This window comes from Gavialis gangeticus, unplaced genomic scaffold (genome assembly GCF_001723915.1).
Source record: "Gavialis gangeticus isolate Ggan-Ray unplaced genomic scaffold, GavGan_comp1, whole genome shotgun sequence".
NCBI lineage: Eukaryota > Metazoa > Chordata > Crocodylia > Gavialidae > Gavialis > Gavialis gangeticus.
Window position 1 is genome coordinate 83,178,147 of NW_017729024.1, and position 17,346 is coordinate 83,195,492.

Below are 17,346 nucleotides of genomic sequence, written 5' to 3' on the forward strand. Positions count from 1 at the left end.
GGAGGGAAGGTTTAAGTTGGACATCAGGAGGCGCTACTTCACGGTCAGGGCGGCTAGGGTCTGGAACCAGCTTCCAAGTGAGGTGGTGCAGGCTCCCACCCTGGGGGTTTTTAAGAGGAGGTTGGATGACCACCTTACTGGGGTCGTTTGACCCCAGTGCTCTTTCCTGCCATGGCAGGGGGTCGGACTAGATGATCTGCTCAGGTCCCTTCCGACCCTAGAAACTATGAAACTATGAAACATTCCTATTTGTATAAATAAATTCTACTTTGTAATTGCTGTCATGTATCATTGCTTTCTATATCTTATAAAATTCCCAGGCTCAAACAATTCATTTAGAATTGGCTGAAGTTGATAAATTGCAATAATGGGGTTGTCTTGGCACCATTTATAGAATTAATATTTATGCTTTTGCCACCTCTGCAGGCCCCTCTGACACAATTTGCAACTCCAGCTTATTTCAAAGCTGTTTCTGCTCATCTTCAGCATCCAAGAAATAGTTCAGCATCACATTGCTTTCAAATTCTGAAAAAATGGCACGGATCTCGTAGCCATACTTTTCTCTGTATTCTGAAGTCTTTGGCAATCTGGAAGAGAATTCAGAAACTTGTCAGGTGCAGTCTCCCTAAGACTCTAGTGAGAGATCCTCAGCTGGTGAGAATTTCCAAAGGTCCATTAACTAACGTAAAGCAGCTGCAAGTCTGTTTTCTGATGTGTGGTTATGTATCATCTTAATTTTCACTTGGAGAAGCAGCACCCACCATAATGCTAAAGCTCACTATAGAACTTTCTTGAGCAAGTGTAATACCCTGCTTGTGTAAATTGGCATGGGGTGTGTTCATTGACTAGAGAAACTAAATTTATGCCCTTGCTTCCTGATGGTGTAAAGCTCCCAAGAAAGTTGTCTCTCTCTTCTATGTAGCTGCAATAACAAAGCGTTCTCTGTAAACGAGCTCACAAGGGCAATTATACTTATCAAGCACAAGACTTCAGATAGGTCTGCAATCTTTATGAAAACAAATGAAGGGTGTTCAAGAAGGGACTCGATGGAAGGCATGCTGATGGCATGTACAGTTGCGTCAGTACAAACTTGGCTTGTGCAGTGATTTAATCAAATGTTATTAGAAGCTGTAGATAGAATTTTATCTAATTTCTATAAAAATATATACCCTTCGTATCCAAAGCAACAAAAGCTATAAAAAGCATTTCATCAAGCTTTCTGAGCGAACTTAGGCAAGGTTTACTGAGGCCTATGAACATTTGCCATTTTATACTGATAGTTTTTTACATTTTCCAGTCAGGTGCATTTCAAAACCTTCTCCCTCCTTACATATTCTACTCAGATGTTCAGATGTACACACTTGCAGTATGTTCGAGGAGACTTGCATAATGACGTTTCAACCTAACTAACCCGATATCCTAAATATATACTCATTTGTTAGAGTGATAGCTGAAAAAGTGACACACACATGCACGCACACACACTTTCTTGCTTTTAATTCCAAGGTTTTCTAAAGTTCCAAATGCAAAGAACTGTGACTTCATCTCAAACCAATTTTTGTTACTAATCTGGATCTTCAATTTGAAGGAGTAATAAAGAAACCCCAGATCATGCTTCACTGCCACTTTTCAGCATATAGTGCTTTCCTTGGGATCATTTTATGGCTTTTGTATTTGACAGAAGTCATAGTGGCTACATAATGGAAAGTTGTTACAACTTCTGTTGTTACCTTTTGTGATGCCAGCTCTTTATTGTTAAAAATAGATTCAGTTCTGTCTATGGGTTCCAATTAAGATTGTTTTAAAAGTAAAACACCAAGTAGTTTTTTTTTCCTTTGAACTGAGGACAAGATTTACCTAAATATAGCTAAAATAAGTAAGTGCTATATTACTTCTCTCTTTGAAGGACCTTCCACAAATACTTTGCTTGTGTAAATTGGCACAGCTCCCTTGAAGTCAATGGAGCTTTGCTAATTTAATCCAGCACAGAATTTTGATTTGAACTGTAGTTGATGCCATCCCAAATTTAAGGATCCTGTCAGTGTCTTGCAAATAAGACAGTTTTTTGGAGGCGCTAACACTTTTTATTTCTAACTTGCAAGTTGTGCTCCTACCGAGAGAGAAACACCCGTTTTACTTTATGAATTGAAATACATTTCTGCCTTCTCCCCTGTTCCCACTTGTATATCCTGTAACTACTAAGGGTTCTTTTTAAAGTTCAGTCTTCAGTGAGATTTTAAGATGTCTGTTGAAGATGTGTTCACCAGTAATTTAAGGATCTCTTTCTTGGTAGAGAGTGAGCGGGATAGAACTCATTAGAGTCTATTCATTTGTGTTTGCCTTCTCATTGTCCCTATTCAAATAGGCTTCTTTTGGCTTTTTTTTCTGGAGAGGTCAGATAATCTATTCAAAGTGGATTTTTCCCCTCTTCATTATTCTCATTATTATGGCATGTGTTGTTGGTTTTTTTTTTTTTTAATGCAATGAAGATTGTCCTTGCCATTTTTCTTTAGTGGAAAACAAGCTTAGGATTCTTAGGTGATGAAAACATCCTAATCAGCATTGGAAAGGGCATTTGCATCCATCTGCTGTGAGAGTCCAGTGATATGATCTAGTACTTTGTGAACCATTGCCGTAATACCATACACTAGTTTAAACCTGGATGCTATCAATTATCCAATGATGGATAGTTCCTTTTATGTCCTTCCTCAAAAGTCATTGAGAAGAAATCAGACTTAAAATTGCATGGAATTACTTCTTTGTTGTGTTGCCTTCCTTTTTTCTTCAGAAAAAGAAATGCATAGGCTTTTCAGTTTCAATCTGATGATATTTAGAACTGTTAGAGCTGGAGCACTGGTGCTGAATGCTGTTGAGAGTTTGAAATCTCAGTTTTCAAATGGCTGCTGTGAGCCAGTTATGTTGACAATAGTGAAATTACACATGGACAATTGTGTTCAAATCTCAGTGAATTTGGAGAAGTATAGAAAAGGTATAAAACATATTTGGAAAGGACTAAAAATGTATTATTTGCACTTGTTCTGATACAACTTCCACCATTTTCTGAAGCTGTATGTTGACTGCAACCAATCTTTCTAGAACTAAAGGTGGGAGGGGAAAGCAAATAATGTAACAGAGTTGCATCACTTTTAAAGTATAGCATAATGCTGCTTAAAATACAAGTCATTTTACCATGCTTGTATTCACTGCTCAACACTTCTCCCTGCAAAATCTGAGAAAGCATCAAATGATCTCATGCTACTACTAAGGGAAGCATTACTGACTTCCACATTATTAAAGAGGTGCTGAAAGGGACAAGATAGTGTGAATTCCAGTGGTGTGTGGTCCCTTACCTTTGTTGGGTCACAGGTAGTTCCTCTTGGTCAGTAGGGAAACAAACTACAGTTGTAGGGGCAGCTATTTTCTTTTCTTATATTTACAGTTTAACTTGAATTCTTTCTGTACTGAGTAGTTAATAACATTATGCGGGAAACACCCAAAATGTGAGCTTGACCCTGGCCTGTTGCCTCTCCTTCCCCTGGTTTTCTTCAAATTGTGTTACCCCCACTATCCTCAAAAACATTAGCCAAAAAAGCTAGGAGTGTGTTACATTTCTGAGCTTGGATATTTTTGGTAAGAATTGGAAGTTCTGCTGTTTCAGCTGCTTTCGCCTAAGTTTTGGTGGTGACATTTGTATTGGAGCTCCTTTCCTTTGGTGGGGGGAGAGGATGAAACAACTGTCTGGGGTACCTTCCTGTTATAATAGGATATGGCCTATATATGGGAACAGCCAGTCCTTCTCTTGGTATTGAGTTATTAGGTAGTAGGTATGTGTGTAGGAATAGCAGAAATGTTGTGGTCCTCTTCCCGTTTACTATGTATTTTGACATTGCTTCTGGAAGAGAATCCGTCTTCCTAATGCATGCTTGCCCTATTTTAGAGGTGGCCAGCCTGCAATAGGTGCGTGTCATAGCAGACCAGGGAGGGAGCAGGAAACACAGTGGCTGAGCAGGAAACAGAGCACCTAATTAGTCGGGAGCATAGAGCAAGGAGCAGAGAGCAGAGCAACATATCAGGCAGGGGAAGGGTATCAGTGCGGCATGCAGGGAGGGTCTAAGTCTTACCTTGTGGCATGCCTGCCAAAACAGTTGGCCCCCACTGCCTTATTTCATGAAAGGTTTTCTAGAAGGAATCTATGAGATCTGGAAAGTGACAGTTTCATTTAAAAAGTGGAGTCTGGAGCCGGAAGAGCTGGATTTGTTGTTTTTATTGTACAGTGGTAGTCTTTTTTCCCCCCCATAGCTTTGTTTTATTGACCTTTCTCTCATTTTTTATCTTGGAGTCCTTGTTATTCACTGGGATTTGAATTTAGAATTTCTAGTTTATGTTAACTCAAATTGTTTTAAATTATTATAATATTAGGTTAATACTCAGTATCGTAATCCTATTGCAATCCTGATGAATTATAATAAACTAGAATAAGTAACTGAAATACTCTTTGGGGGAAAAATTGCCTGAATTGCTCCTAACTAGTTGTGGAAACTTTATGTATATATTCTTCTGATGTATGGAACAATAATTGTATGATGTCTCATTTTATCCAGTGTCTAGAGCAGGCTTTTGTCATACAAGTAAGAATATGGAGACTTAATTTTTTGAAAAAGTAAGTACTTTATAAGAGCCTTCAACTCTTGCTATTACACCAGTGTAAGAGAAAAACCTGGAGGGCAAGATTTCTGCAAGCTAAAGCCTGTCCACAGAAAGTTGATGTTGCACAAGCCTAAAGTCATGAGTAATGCAGCCAACTCCTTTCAAAACAGTTTCATGTTGCAGAATTGAAAGCGTTTACTGAAATTCTGCCTTTTTTGTTTTTGCAGGCTAGGGTATTAATTTAGTTGTATGAGCTAAAGTTTTGTTAGCCACCGGATGTAATTCTAGCTAAAGCCATGAAGATAACAGTTGCAAGAAGAGTGAAAGGACAGACTTTTGCATTGATCATTACAGGTGATAGCCTCTCTATATACCTTTTACTATTTTGTTTTTTTCTTTCTGCCTCTGGTCACTCCAGGGGTACACCAAATGAGCAGTGCTCTTGAGCTGAAGAGTGCAGCAAAAAAGGCTGGCAAAAGAGTGCAGCAAAAGAGCCATGGTAATTGAGCTTGAACTAAAATAGCATTTAACACGTCAAATACTCAAATTACTAAGACAATGTTGATTTAAAAAAATGTTTTAAAATGGTTCTGAAGCTCTAACCTACTTCCTTCTGCACTGAATTGTTCTGTGTTAAGATTTTTGTACTGTGCATGCTATTTCTGAGAACCGGTGCTAGAAAGAATCCATGGAGAGCATTTACAGTTTTGGCAGTTTATAGCTAATCGGCTGCTTGATGCTGACTTCCGGTTTTCGTACGTGTATTTTAAAACAAACTCACTGATAAAATTAGAATACATAGACTTGGTGTGGTTGACTTTTCCAAATGTCAGATTCACAGAAGTAGCAAATTCATATATATTTATAATGAACAAAACCACATGGCAGGAAACTATTTTATTTAAGTAGGATGATGATGATGTACTGATGCTAAACTTCCAGGACTCAGAGGATATCTTTCTGTACTATTTCTTTTTCAGCAAGTATCTTATATACTTGAATGCAAGATGACCCTGATTATAACACAATCCCCAATAATAGATTTTATATATGGAAAACGTAATTTGTTACAAATTCTAGGTATAGAATGTAATTATTGGAGGTCTGCCTTGAATTTGTCACCCCTGTCTCCGCACTGCTGCAGCAAGGAAAGTAGATCTGGAGGGTCAGGTAGCCCCTTGGCCTTCTGCCTCTCCTCCCTAGCTTCTTTCCCCACTCCTTACTGTCAGACCCTGCTGTCCCTGAGCACATGGAGGTGAGGAGCAAATTTGAAAACCCTTGACTTTGAGGTTAAAGATGACTTTTGTATATAGTACCCATAAGTTTAGTTCATCCAGAGTTGATGTGGCCTTTTTTTAAACTGTTGCCAGTTGCAGCACAGGTACTCCATAAACACATTTTTAAGCAACAGTTTGGCACCTATTTATATATTAGTCCAAAGCTAAAAGGCTCATGTTTTACTATATAGCTCATTGGGCTGAGTCCCACCAGAGTATACAGCATTTTAAGCCATGGTGACCCTGCAGCTCACCACAGCTCAATATGTGTGTGTACTCCAGATACCATCTCCACAAAGGATCAATGTGCTAATTAGCCCCCACTCATGGCTAGAACGAGGTGTTCTTGTCATACATCCTGGGATCCTCCAGAAATGTATATGCAGATAAGGCATGGGGAAGTCTAGTTTGGCTTCACCTCTTGGAGGGCAGGGCCACACTAATTATATGAGACAGGTTGAGAGAGGGGTCAGCAGAGAGATTTTGGGTGATTTTTTGGGGCCCAGTTTGGTGATGTTTGCTAGACATTTAAGGCTGGTGAAGAAACAGGAATGACTGGGAATGGGAAAGAAAGGTGCAGCTCATCCTTGGGAGTGAAGAGGAAGTAAAAATATAATCCACGTAGGGCTCACCATGACTTGAAAAAGAATTGGTGCTGAGATGGACTTCATGTATCTTGTTTAGATGGACTACACTAGCCCAGTGCTCAGTGTTGGCTGCATTTAATCAGTTTCATAGTTTCTGTTACTGAGCACATGCTGCTTTTGGAAGTAATTGAATGATAGATGGTGTATTTGATGAGGTTTCCTTGTATGCAAATGTAAGATAAGAGGCTCCCCCCTGTTTTGATTGGGAGGGGAGGGAAGACTCATCTTATTTGAGTAAATGCGGTATGTTCGAATTTCAAAGAGCTAGATATGGGAGTACATAGTGTGGAAATAAGGCAGGGGCACGCAATTACTTTGGCTAGAGAACTAATGAACTCTGGTGACCTGTTGAGGTCCTCTCCACCCCTCCTCTCCTGAGAACCCAGCCAGAGCTGTAATTCACCAAGAGCCCCAACACTCAGCTGTGGACACAGATGGGCTTCCACTGTGGCAAGTTGGCGGTGGCATCAGCTTTGGGCACAGCCAGCAGGTTCTGGAGTCCTGAAGTAAAACCTGCCAGCAGCTGACACCACAACCCACCTGCTGCAGCAGAAGCCTCCACCTGGGTCCAGAGCTGATGCTGCTAGGTGGAAACAGTCCCGCTTGTTTACCCAGCACGGCGGAAACAGCCTTGCCCTTCTGGCACCATGTAGCAGCTGAAGCCATAGCAGCTACCAGCCACCTGTGGGTCAGATCCAATGATTTGGCAGGTGCCTGCCCACAGGCTGGATCAGATTTATTGGTGGGCTGTGTCTTGCTCATGGAAGTAAGGTGTGTAAGTATATACAGGTTTCCCTTGATTTATGCGACTTTGATTTATGTGAATTTGCTCTTATGCAATGAGCCTTTTTATACCTAAAATTTATTATATGTGAAGTAAATTTGCTGTTATGCGATCGGCAGAGGTACACTCCCCCCTCCCCCAAGCAGGTAAGTCTCTGAGTTTCTGTGGGGAAGGGAAACAGCTGTGAGCGAAGGGAAGGGGTAAGGGGAAGGGAAAAGGCCTTGCGGCCGGGGCTTCACTCACTACAGCCCCTGCTGCAGCTGTAGCTGCTCTGGGAGTGGCCAGTGCCAGCGGATTGCAGCCATTGGATTGCGCCATGCCCTGAACTCCCTGGGGCTCCGCTTCCCCTAGAGCACAGTGCCCTGATATTCCTGGTGCGGTGTAGCCCAGCGCTGCAAGCAGGCGGAGTCTGCTGCTCCCAGGGCTGCAGCAGGGGTGGACAGCCACCTGCAGCGGGACAAGAACAGACTGGGGACAGCAGCAGCACCAGGCTCTTCCCGGCACTCAGGGTGGACTGTGCCGATGGGAGGGGGGCTGCTGCAACCTGCCCTCCCAGCACCAATGCCAGGCGCTGGGAAGATCTGGTGCTGCCTCTGGCCCCAGCCTGCAGCAGCTGCTGGCTCCAACCTGCTCTCGTCCCGCTGCAGGCTGCTTCCCACCCCTGCTGCAGCCCTGGGAGTGGCGGATGCTGCCTGCTTGCTGCCGCTGGGCTGCACCGTGCTGGGGGATTCAGGGCAAGGTACAGCCCAGTGGCTGTAGGCAGCTGGTGTTCGCCGCTCCCATGGATGCTGCTGCAGGGGCTGCAGTGAGTGGGGAGAAGTGGAGCAGTGGGGTGCGTGGGGCTGCTGCTCCCCTTGAGCGTCACGAAGAACCCAGTGCCACCCCTCCTGCAGCCCCAGAAACATCAGATTCTGCCTGCTTGTAACTACTGGGCTGTGCCACGCCCCTCTCCCTGCCCCTTCCCTAGGCCCAGCCTCGCTCCTTCCCTCCCTCACCGCAGTGGGAACACGTTCTATCTGTTTCATTGTAAACTGGGTTCTCTTTATACAAATTTGATTTATGCACTGTTCCCTGGGAACGCATCTACTGCATAAATCGAGGGAAACCTGTATATGTGTGTATGTTTGTGTGTGTGTGTATGTGTGTAGTTGGTAAAGGCTGTGAAGTAGCGGTAGTTGTTGTTTTTCTGGCAAATATCCCAGAACCGCAGAAGTACCTTTTAATAGGTTAGCATGCCATATAGCCTGATTATTTTAGAATAGGAGTGTGAAAAGGTTCCTTTTTATAATGCTAACGGAGTATTTAATTTACATAAAGAATTGCTGAGTTTCCTTTAAAGATGGAATACAGTGTTGTTCTTCATAACCTATTTTAGCCTTTCATTCAATAAGTCAGTGGATTTTTAAAAAAACTTTGATGTCACAGTAGTCAAAATAATTACCTATTACTTTATTGAAAACTTGCAAAGAATTATTGGGCATACTATAACATTTCTGGTAAGTGAACTGCACCATGCTTAAGTAATTATGACCGAAAGAAACAGTTTCTCAGCGTGAGATTTGAAATCTTATCCTTTGTGGAAGAAAATAACTATGTATGTATTCGGACAAGTGGAAAATACATAACCTTCTCTTGGGAATTCTTACAACTCATAGTTTTAAGGTTGTTTTAAGGGGATTTAGGGCAAGTAGTAGTATCTGAAGGGTGTATTGAAATCTGTCACATTAATTTGAATGTAATTTTGATATTCAGGTTCCAATGCACTAATGTGTATAATTGTCACAGCTATTGGCAAGCTGTGAATAGCAATTTATTTGTACAGTATGACTACAAATGTTGCCTGTACAGGCAGACAGCCAATAGAGATGGGATTAAATGAGAGCTCCAGCTATGCTCCTACAGAATTAATCCTCACTTCTTCTCAACTGCATCCCAGAAAGAGTTCTACATTTATAGACCTATGCACAAAGCATGCTTAAATGATTATTCAATTGTGGTTTTACTTCCCATCAGTAGTGATATTGCATAAGAGAGACAAAATCCATAGAGGGGGTTAATTTTGTGGTATCTGATGCAGCTCCCCATGATGCCCATGTGAATTTTTACCTTGGACTTTAGTGGAAGGTAGATTTGTTCCTGGCTGAGCACTGAAAATTCACATTTCTTTCAGTGCCCAGACCCTCTGCAGATTTGACCCAGAAATCTCAGGTTGAATGTTAAATTATCCAAGTACTATGATCACAATTAAGCAGGAATGCCCTCACAGAAAGTTTAGCGGTTCAGTTTGGAAGACGTAACCCTAAAGCATAGTCGAGTGAGTAATTGTTGTTCTGTTGACTTTAGTGAGTGCAGCCCCGAATCAGTGATTCTCAACCTGTTTAATCTCAAGGCACTCCTGGGAAAATGCCAGTTATTAACTTCTACTTGTTTCTTGACCATGAAAAAATAACAGCAGTTTTCTGTCGCAGAAAACTTAGCAAGACCACAGAAGGTCAGAGTGTTTTGGACCCTAGATTTCTTTTTGTAATCTCTGGGTTTAGCATGCGAATCATGTAGGTGTTTCTACACCTAAGGGTGCTAATATTGTGTGACACCCCACAACACTTTTAAAAGAGTATTGTGGCACCCTGATTGAGAATCACTGCCCTAAATGTTCAGAATCAAGGAATTTGTTTTAAAGGCTTGCTTCTGTGTGCAGTAACTCGGAGTTATGTGTACTTTTTCCACTATATATATTAGATAAGAACAGCTATTGGTCAGAGACCTTGATAAAAGATAGTGTGTGCTGAATTGCTCAGAACAATGGAGCAGGGCAAAGGTATTCTTAATCTGGAAAAGCATGTCAGATTTTTCACTGCTTTTTTCATGACCTTTACATCTAATATTTGTGTTTACTTCCCATTGTGGATGTTGTAGAGTATTATAATTTGTCTTGCCATCAGCTGGCTTAATTTTGACTTAATAAAATTCTCATCTGATCCTTCTGTCACAGCTTTGTTTCTTTGTGTTGGAATGTTCCCACGCATTTGCACTTGCAGTTGCTTTGACAAATCAGTTGGACGATGGAAAATTCCATGATAGGCAATTTAAAGAACTACTTAACTCTATTATTTGATTCTGTGGCTGCAAAGATTCCTTAGAGCTGTTCAGGACTCATTATGTAACTACTTACCTAGGCCTAGGTGCTTCATTTAAATAAAAAGTACTTCGTAAAACAAACAGAAAAATACATTGTAATGTATAGGCAATGCATTTTCTTTTCTTGAATGCACCTCTAGCCTAACTGAATGAATCAGTGAATGCTTTATTTTCAAAGCGCTGAACCAGGGGAGAATCTGGGGCCTTGAAATGTCTAGCTCTCTAAGCATCAAGTAGGCAAGTAGGAGTGGACCCAAATCATCAGGATGGGTTTCACTTAACAGAATTTAAGTTTTGAGTCATTTATGATTGCGAAGAGGTTACCAAGCATGAGTTGATGCACTTGTATTTGACTCCTCTCCCCCCATTTGCAGGGAATGATACATCCACTGTTGTCTCTGTCCTTGTTCTTCTCATTCCTGAACAAAATGAAAACAAAGACTGTCACTTTCAGTGCTGATGTTTAGAACCCTAGGAATATATTTTTAAAAACTTTACCCTGCCAGTGCCTGGGAAAATCATCATCATATGAACAGCAGCAATAACAACCAATCGCAATTTCAATCGGGAATGAGGACCCAGCAATGAAGTAGTGGAATCCTTCTTTCCAGTAGTCAGGAAGTTTTAGGTTTGGGGGAAGGAAAGGTAAGTAGAAGTGTTATCAGATGCCTGCTAACTTACTAAGTGATTTATAAAATGGGCATTCCAAAGGAAGGTCCTGAGGGTAGCCTACAGAAAGAATTTCTGTACTTCCTCCACTCTTCCAGCATCTGGGTATTGGACTGGGTTTTCCATCAGCCCTTTGGTTCTGAGTAGTGTTGTTTGGAGTCTCCTTTGTCTTAACTCAGGGGTGCTCTATCTCCAACACACGGATCAAATACAGGCAACCCACGCTTAACACTGTTTCACTTAGCGCTGTTTTGCTATAGTGCTCATTTGAAATTGATACCAGAATTCACTTATCACTCAGTGAGTTTCATTATAACACTTGCTGTTGCTATTTTGGGTCATCAAATACTTTTGGTTTCACTTAACACATGGTTTTTCAGGAACTGACTAAGAGCGCTAAGTGGGGGTTACCTATATGGCCTGTGGAGCTGTAGCATCTGGATCACAGGCCTCTCCATAGGTCAGAAAATTTGATGGTGGGGGAGCAGTGGCTTTTAATACTGCCAGCCTCCCCTGCTGCCAAATTCTTACTGGGCCATGTCCTTTCCACCCAGGGGATTGGGGTGGGTCCAGGCCATGCCCGCTTCTTCCTGCATGGCTGAATCAGGAGCTGGATGTCAGCTACTATTCATGAACATTCAGAAAGCTCTGTAATGTTTAAAAGGGTTTTCCAGAGGTACTGTGGCCTAACTTTGCTTGCATTAAATTTGATTAATTTAATTGATTCCCCCCCCCCATCGTTGACTTCAGTGAGAGAAAAGTAAGAACAGTAATAACAGGATTTGGAAATGCCACTTTAACAAGCCTGGGTGAATATTAATTCTTTGTTCCTTCAATATTAGCATTAGGGAAATAAATCTATTAACAGTTTGCATAATTCAAAATGATGTTGGGAAAGGAAACCTGAAGCTTCATTCCTATATGCAAGGCATCTTGGTCTGTCATGGATTATTCAGTGCCGCCTCATTGTCTTGGTGAGGTATTGTACTGAACAAAAATTAATTTTGTAATATTTGTGTCATACTGTCTTTATCAGCATTTTTGCCAAAAGCTTGCTCAGACTTTCTATATAATTACAGCAGGATTTTAGAATTATTTAACATTGGCATTACTTTTATTCATAGCTTGCTTCCAGTTCATTCCTGCTCATTCCTTTAAGAGGAAGTGTGATGTGACTGTCATCATAAAGGTGACTGACCACGACTAAATCCTCTGAAAGGGTTGTTCGGGGTTTATTTTTTTCACGTGCAAATTGGGTTGTGTAAGGAGCATAGTCAAGTGGTTAAGAGCATAAGGCTGGATATGAGAATTTCTGAATTCTGTTTCTGCTGTTGGCTCTGAGTCACTGTTTGAACTTGTGCAAGTTGTTTGGTTTGCAGGGAGGGGGAGGCAAGTTGAATCTCATGCTTACTAAACCTGTTATTTTGAAGTTATCTTTGCTGTTGCAAAGATAATTAGTTAGTTTAATCTATCTATAAAATCATGTAATAGATCAGGGATGCCCAGCCTGTGGCAGTTAGGATGTCTCTGTGTGGGGCACATATCAAATCATGCAGGGGGCAGGAAGCAGAGCAGCAGATGGGGTAGAGCAGGGGCGGGCCATTATTTTGGGCAGAGGGCCGCTTAGTGAGTTTTGGCAAGCCATCGAGGGCTGCATGACAGGCAGCCCAAAGCAGATAAATATTAATTTTCTAAATTTTTTAGGGGCCCTGTGGGCTGGATATAATGGGCTGGCAGGTCACATCCGACCCCTGGGTCGCATTGTGCCCACCCCTGGGGATTGGACTTTCACTAAGGACAACACAGGGATTACCTTGTGGCACAGCTGCCAAAAAAGTTGACCCCTGCTGTCATAGATTAAGTACAAGTCTCAAGGAAGTGTCTTTTGGTTTTAATTTGTTTGGATAATGGCTAGAATAATTCTTAATTCTAGCCTCTAGGTTAGCAGTGACGATAATTGTAAATTTTCTGGGTGACAGACTTTCTCTTTTTGTTGTGTGCACAGTGTCAAATCTAAAGGGCCCCTTATTTCTCATTTGGTTCTTCTTGCCACCAGTAATAAATCAATAATTTTCAGAAGTGATTGTAAATAGACCTTGGGGAAGACAATCAAGATGAATGAGGGGAAATGAGAATAAGTAAGAAGCTTAAAGCAACAGAAATGTGTACATTTTTGTACCAGGAGGATTTAATTACATTCCCCTCTCCCCTCATTGTAAATAATATACTAATATTTTGGCTCATCGGCTACAAATACCATATATCAGTCCTCAGTTTTTGTTTTTGCTTTGTGGGGTTTTTTTTGTCAGAAATAATCTTCCACCTAGGATTCTGGAACTAAGAGCCAAATTTGATGGGAGAATTGTTGTTAATTTCCATTTCAGTAGTGTGTCAAACTCAATAAATTGTATTTTTTTTTCTAGAAGAAGAAGCAGTTTCTGAAGGCTTTCTAATTCCAGAAACAAGTGGGAAGTTTGAAGTGGTGAATAGGTACAGTAAAATATAACTCATTTCTTCTTCTCCATTCCAACTGAATTTCTCTGTATCTGTGTTAGCTATGTACCTGTTTGAACAGCAGAGCAAACGGCTTGTGGTCCTAATTTAGTATAATCGGCTTAATTGAGATAAGGATTTGGTAGCAAATTTTATTTTTTATTTTGCTTCAAGTGCAAGGTACTTCCCAAATCAAAGCATCATAAAAAGAACATGAATATTTACTCTTTGGCGAGTGCTAAATGTTCCATTTGGAATCAGGGTCTCACTTTGGTAAGCACTTAGCGCATGGGAGGAGACACGGAAATGCATATTTCCAAGATGTAAATAGGAGCACCATATTCATTGAGTTACAGAGGTCATGGCATGTAGCCCTAAATCAGAAAATCTGGCCCATTGTTCCTTGGCTCAGTCCTCAAACAGCTAATCCTGCTGTAAACATGCAGCTGAGGATGGAACAGTTTCACAGTTCTCCACCTAGGGAATTTATTTGGCTGGAAGGAGGAGGAGGTACATGGAAGGGAAGGATAAAGCATTTGGTCTCTGGCTCAACTTTGACCCAGCAGTTCCTAATCAGTTGGACCACTGCTACTTGTACAACTTAAATTGTGGCTGTCCTCCTGTATGCTAGGTTCAGAAGAGATAGAAAGGTGACCTCAGTTCACTTTCCTTTCACTTCTGAGAACTTCGGCTGCTTACAGATGTTAAAAAAAGAAAATGGTGCTTTACTTAAGACTTGGTGTACCCCTGCACCAAGCCCAGCAAATGCCCAGAAGATGCATCGTGTTAATTGGACCCAGCTTGCCCATCGTCTGTATAGATTGGTGTGATTTAGTGGGGATTTTTTGATGCTTTTTATCTAATAGCTCCTGGTAGAGAGAGGTTTTTTTCACGTCTGCCAGCAGCCTTCCTGACTTAGACAATTCAGCATCCACTTAAGTAACAGTTGAAATAAGATTCAAGTGCAATAGTTGCCCAGGAGTTCCCCCAGCCTGACATAGCAGTTTTACCATTTATAATGTTTTTCTTTCCTTTTTCCTGTTGCTCTATGGATTTCCATAACAACAGGAGGAAACTATGTGACTCTACATCCAATAAATGCACAAAATAAATGGAACAATTTGTGGGAGGTATTTCAGTTTTTCCCTTAACAATAATTTTTGTTGTTACTTGTAGTAGTAATCGGTTTTAAAAAAGTATCAGGCAGAAGTATGACTTCTTATTTTCCAAAGTTTTAAGAGACAGTTGGAAGAATCCTGGGGAGAAAAACACTAGTGTAATTAGTAGCATAAATTTTATTGAGGATTATTTAATGGTAAACTTTATAATGCAGAATTTGGAAGACTCTTAACCTAGAGCTTCTGGAGGTTCAACCTTGCGAGTTTTACTTTGTGAGCAGCACCTACAGCTGAAACTTTTCTCAACCTGTGTTAGTTTCCTTTTCCACCAATGGAGCGCCGTCAACGGAAACAACTGTGTGAGTGAAAGCAGAGTTCAAGTTTATTTACCAATCCATCATCCAGGAGTGGGTGATGAAGATTGTATGGATACAGACAAACTATAGTGCCTTGTCCCTTGCTATAGTAAGATTACTGGAGCAGCCAAAAATGTTCATTTTGATACAGGCTAGCCCACACCTATGTGAGGTGTTACTGCACATTTATTTAGTACTTTTATTAGTACAAGTACCATTTATAATTACAATTAGTGGCAGATGCCTTTTTTGTGATCTGCTGCGCAGTAGCCTAATGCTACTGTGCAATAGTGTCACGTCATGGTTTTTGCACAGTGGTATCAGGCTACTGTACAGTCAGTGTCTTGTGTAGATGTGCTCAGTGATATGGAAATGCATTCCCATACCTTATGGTAAATAGTAAAAGTTACTGCTCCACTCTCTTGTGGTTTACTCAAAAACGAATTAATGCTCATTTTGTGTTGCATATTAAAAACCACATAAGATTAAAATAATGTTTTGAGAGAGACAGACTAAAAGCGTCAACATGTCTGTGACCGGTGCTGAAAGCATGAGAACCAAAACAGAGGGCATTTCTATATTACCCCACAAGTGTAGAATAAATGAATTGTGTAAGTAAAGCATGGTAGACAAAACTGGCATACTGTGCAATTTATAGTTTCTATAAACACTGTAGAATGGAGGAAAAGTAAGCAATCTTGAATGGTTTTAGAAACAGTAATTTAAACCTTTCAACAACATGAGCAGTTTAAGGATGAAGTATAGCTATAACCACATGCTAAGTTGTTTTTGTTTTGTTTTTTTGAAAGCCATTTACTTTTCCTTATTGGGGGGAGGAGGGGGACAGGTGTGGAAGTAAGTTACTATATACAAAACTGTGGAATAAGAAATCATTCACAAACTGGATTGTGTTAAAGATGGTCTCAACAGAGATTGTAGATTTTTGTCCCGTTACTTGGATTAGCTTTTGTAACACCTACATTCCTTTGGGTTAACTGCTTTTCTTAGCAATGCCCCTTCTTCCCTTTGCCATTTCCTCTTCCTTTCCTTATTTTTTGCATTTAGATAACTTTATTTCTTTCTGTTTAGTACCCCTGCTCTCTGCAAGTCTATCTGCGTCTGACATAAACTGTAATCTATGAAAATTTATGCCAGTGGCACTCAACTTTTTCAGAATCGGGGCAACCCTTCAACACTTTTTTTTGACTGTGATGTAATCCCCAGTTGAGAACCACTGTTGGTGCTGCCTCCATTTACCTCGGTGTTTCTCATCTGGGTGTTGCTGCATCCGGATAAAACTGCCCCTCATCTCCTGCACAGCCTACCTGGGAAGGGCTGTGGCATGTGCATGGTATCTTGCTGTGTTAGAGCTCTGATCAGCCTGAAGACAGGAGCTGCCTCATTCTGTGCACCTTTCCTGGTGTGGTCCCCCCCTTGAACTCCTCCTGGAAACAGAGGCTGAACTGAGAAGGGCTACAGCCAAGTCAGCCTCTGCCTGTTTTTAGGCTGATCAGAGTCTTAAAGCAGCAGGAGTGTGCACGGGGCAGTTTTACCTAGCTGCTGCTACAGAACTTCAGTTGAGAACCACTGGCATACGCATTTCTGAACTAGTCTCTAAGATGCCAGCCTGCCCCACCTTCTGCCTTTAAAACTCTTGAAGAAAAATTCTTTCAAAACAAAATAACGATTAATGTCTGATAGGTGAAAAAGATGGACCCTTTTTCTGCCAGAGGAAGCAGTTCACGTGAAAACATGCCTGTCTGTATACCAAGGGTTCTCAACAAGGGTATCATAGCTCCCTGAGGTGCCTTGAGATCTTTTCAAGAGTGTTGTGGGGTGCCACACTACGTTAGCATGACTAGGTGTTCAAATATGACTCAGATAAACCCAGAGATTATAAGCAGGAATCTTTAGTGTTAAAAAAATTCTGACCTTTTGTGGTTTTTCTGAGTAATTTGCAACAGAATTGCTTGGTTATTATTCTGTAGTCAAAAAATGAGTGAAAACTAAGATGACATTTTGTAAGGAGTGCCTAGTCTAACAAGGAAGTGCCTTGACTGTAAAAAGGTTGAGAACCACTGCTCTACACATCTGTCTTTGTGTTCTTCTCTGAATTGATTTACTGTTTTGATGTCTATATCATTAAACATTGATATTAAAAAAGTTTGGTCTTGAAAAACAATACTTGCACAGTAATGACAGATGGGGGGGGGGGGG

General features: G+C 41.0%; 1 protein-coding gene across 4 annotated transcripts in view; it reads left to right on the forward strand.

Moving 5' to 3' along the window:
* The window catches only part of SEMA4D (semaphorin 4D), a 183,969-nt gene that overhangs the window by 94,415 nt on the left and 72,208 nt on the right, over positions 1 to 17,346 (forward strand). For 2 of the 4 annotated variants that reach the window (XM_019517306.1, XM_019517307.1), the window contains exon 2: positions 13,586 to 13,652. The gene's annotated coding sequence lies outside the window, so the exon portion shown is untranslated. Of the gene's footprint in view, positions 1 to 4,836; positions 5,002 to 13,585; positions 13,653 to 17,346 lie in introns of those variants that run through there. The other 2 variants (XM_019517308.1, XM_019517305.1) reach the window with 2 other exon arrangements.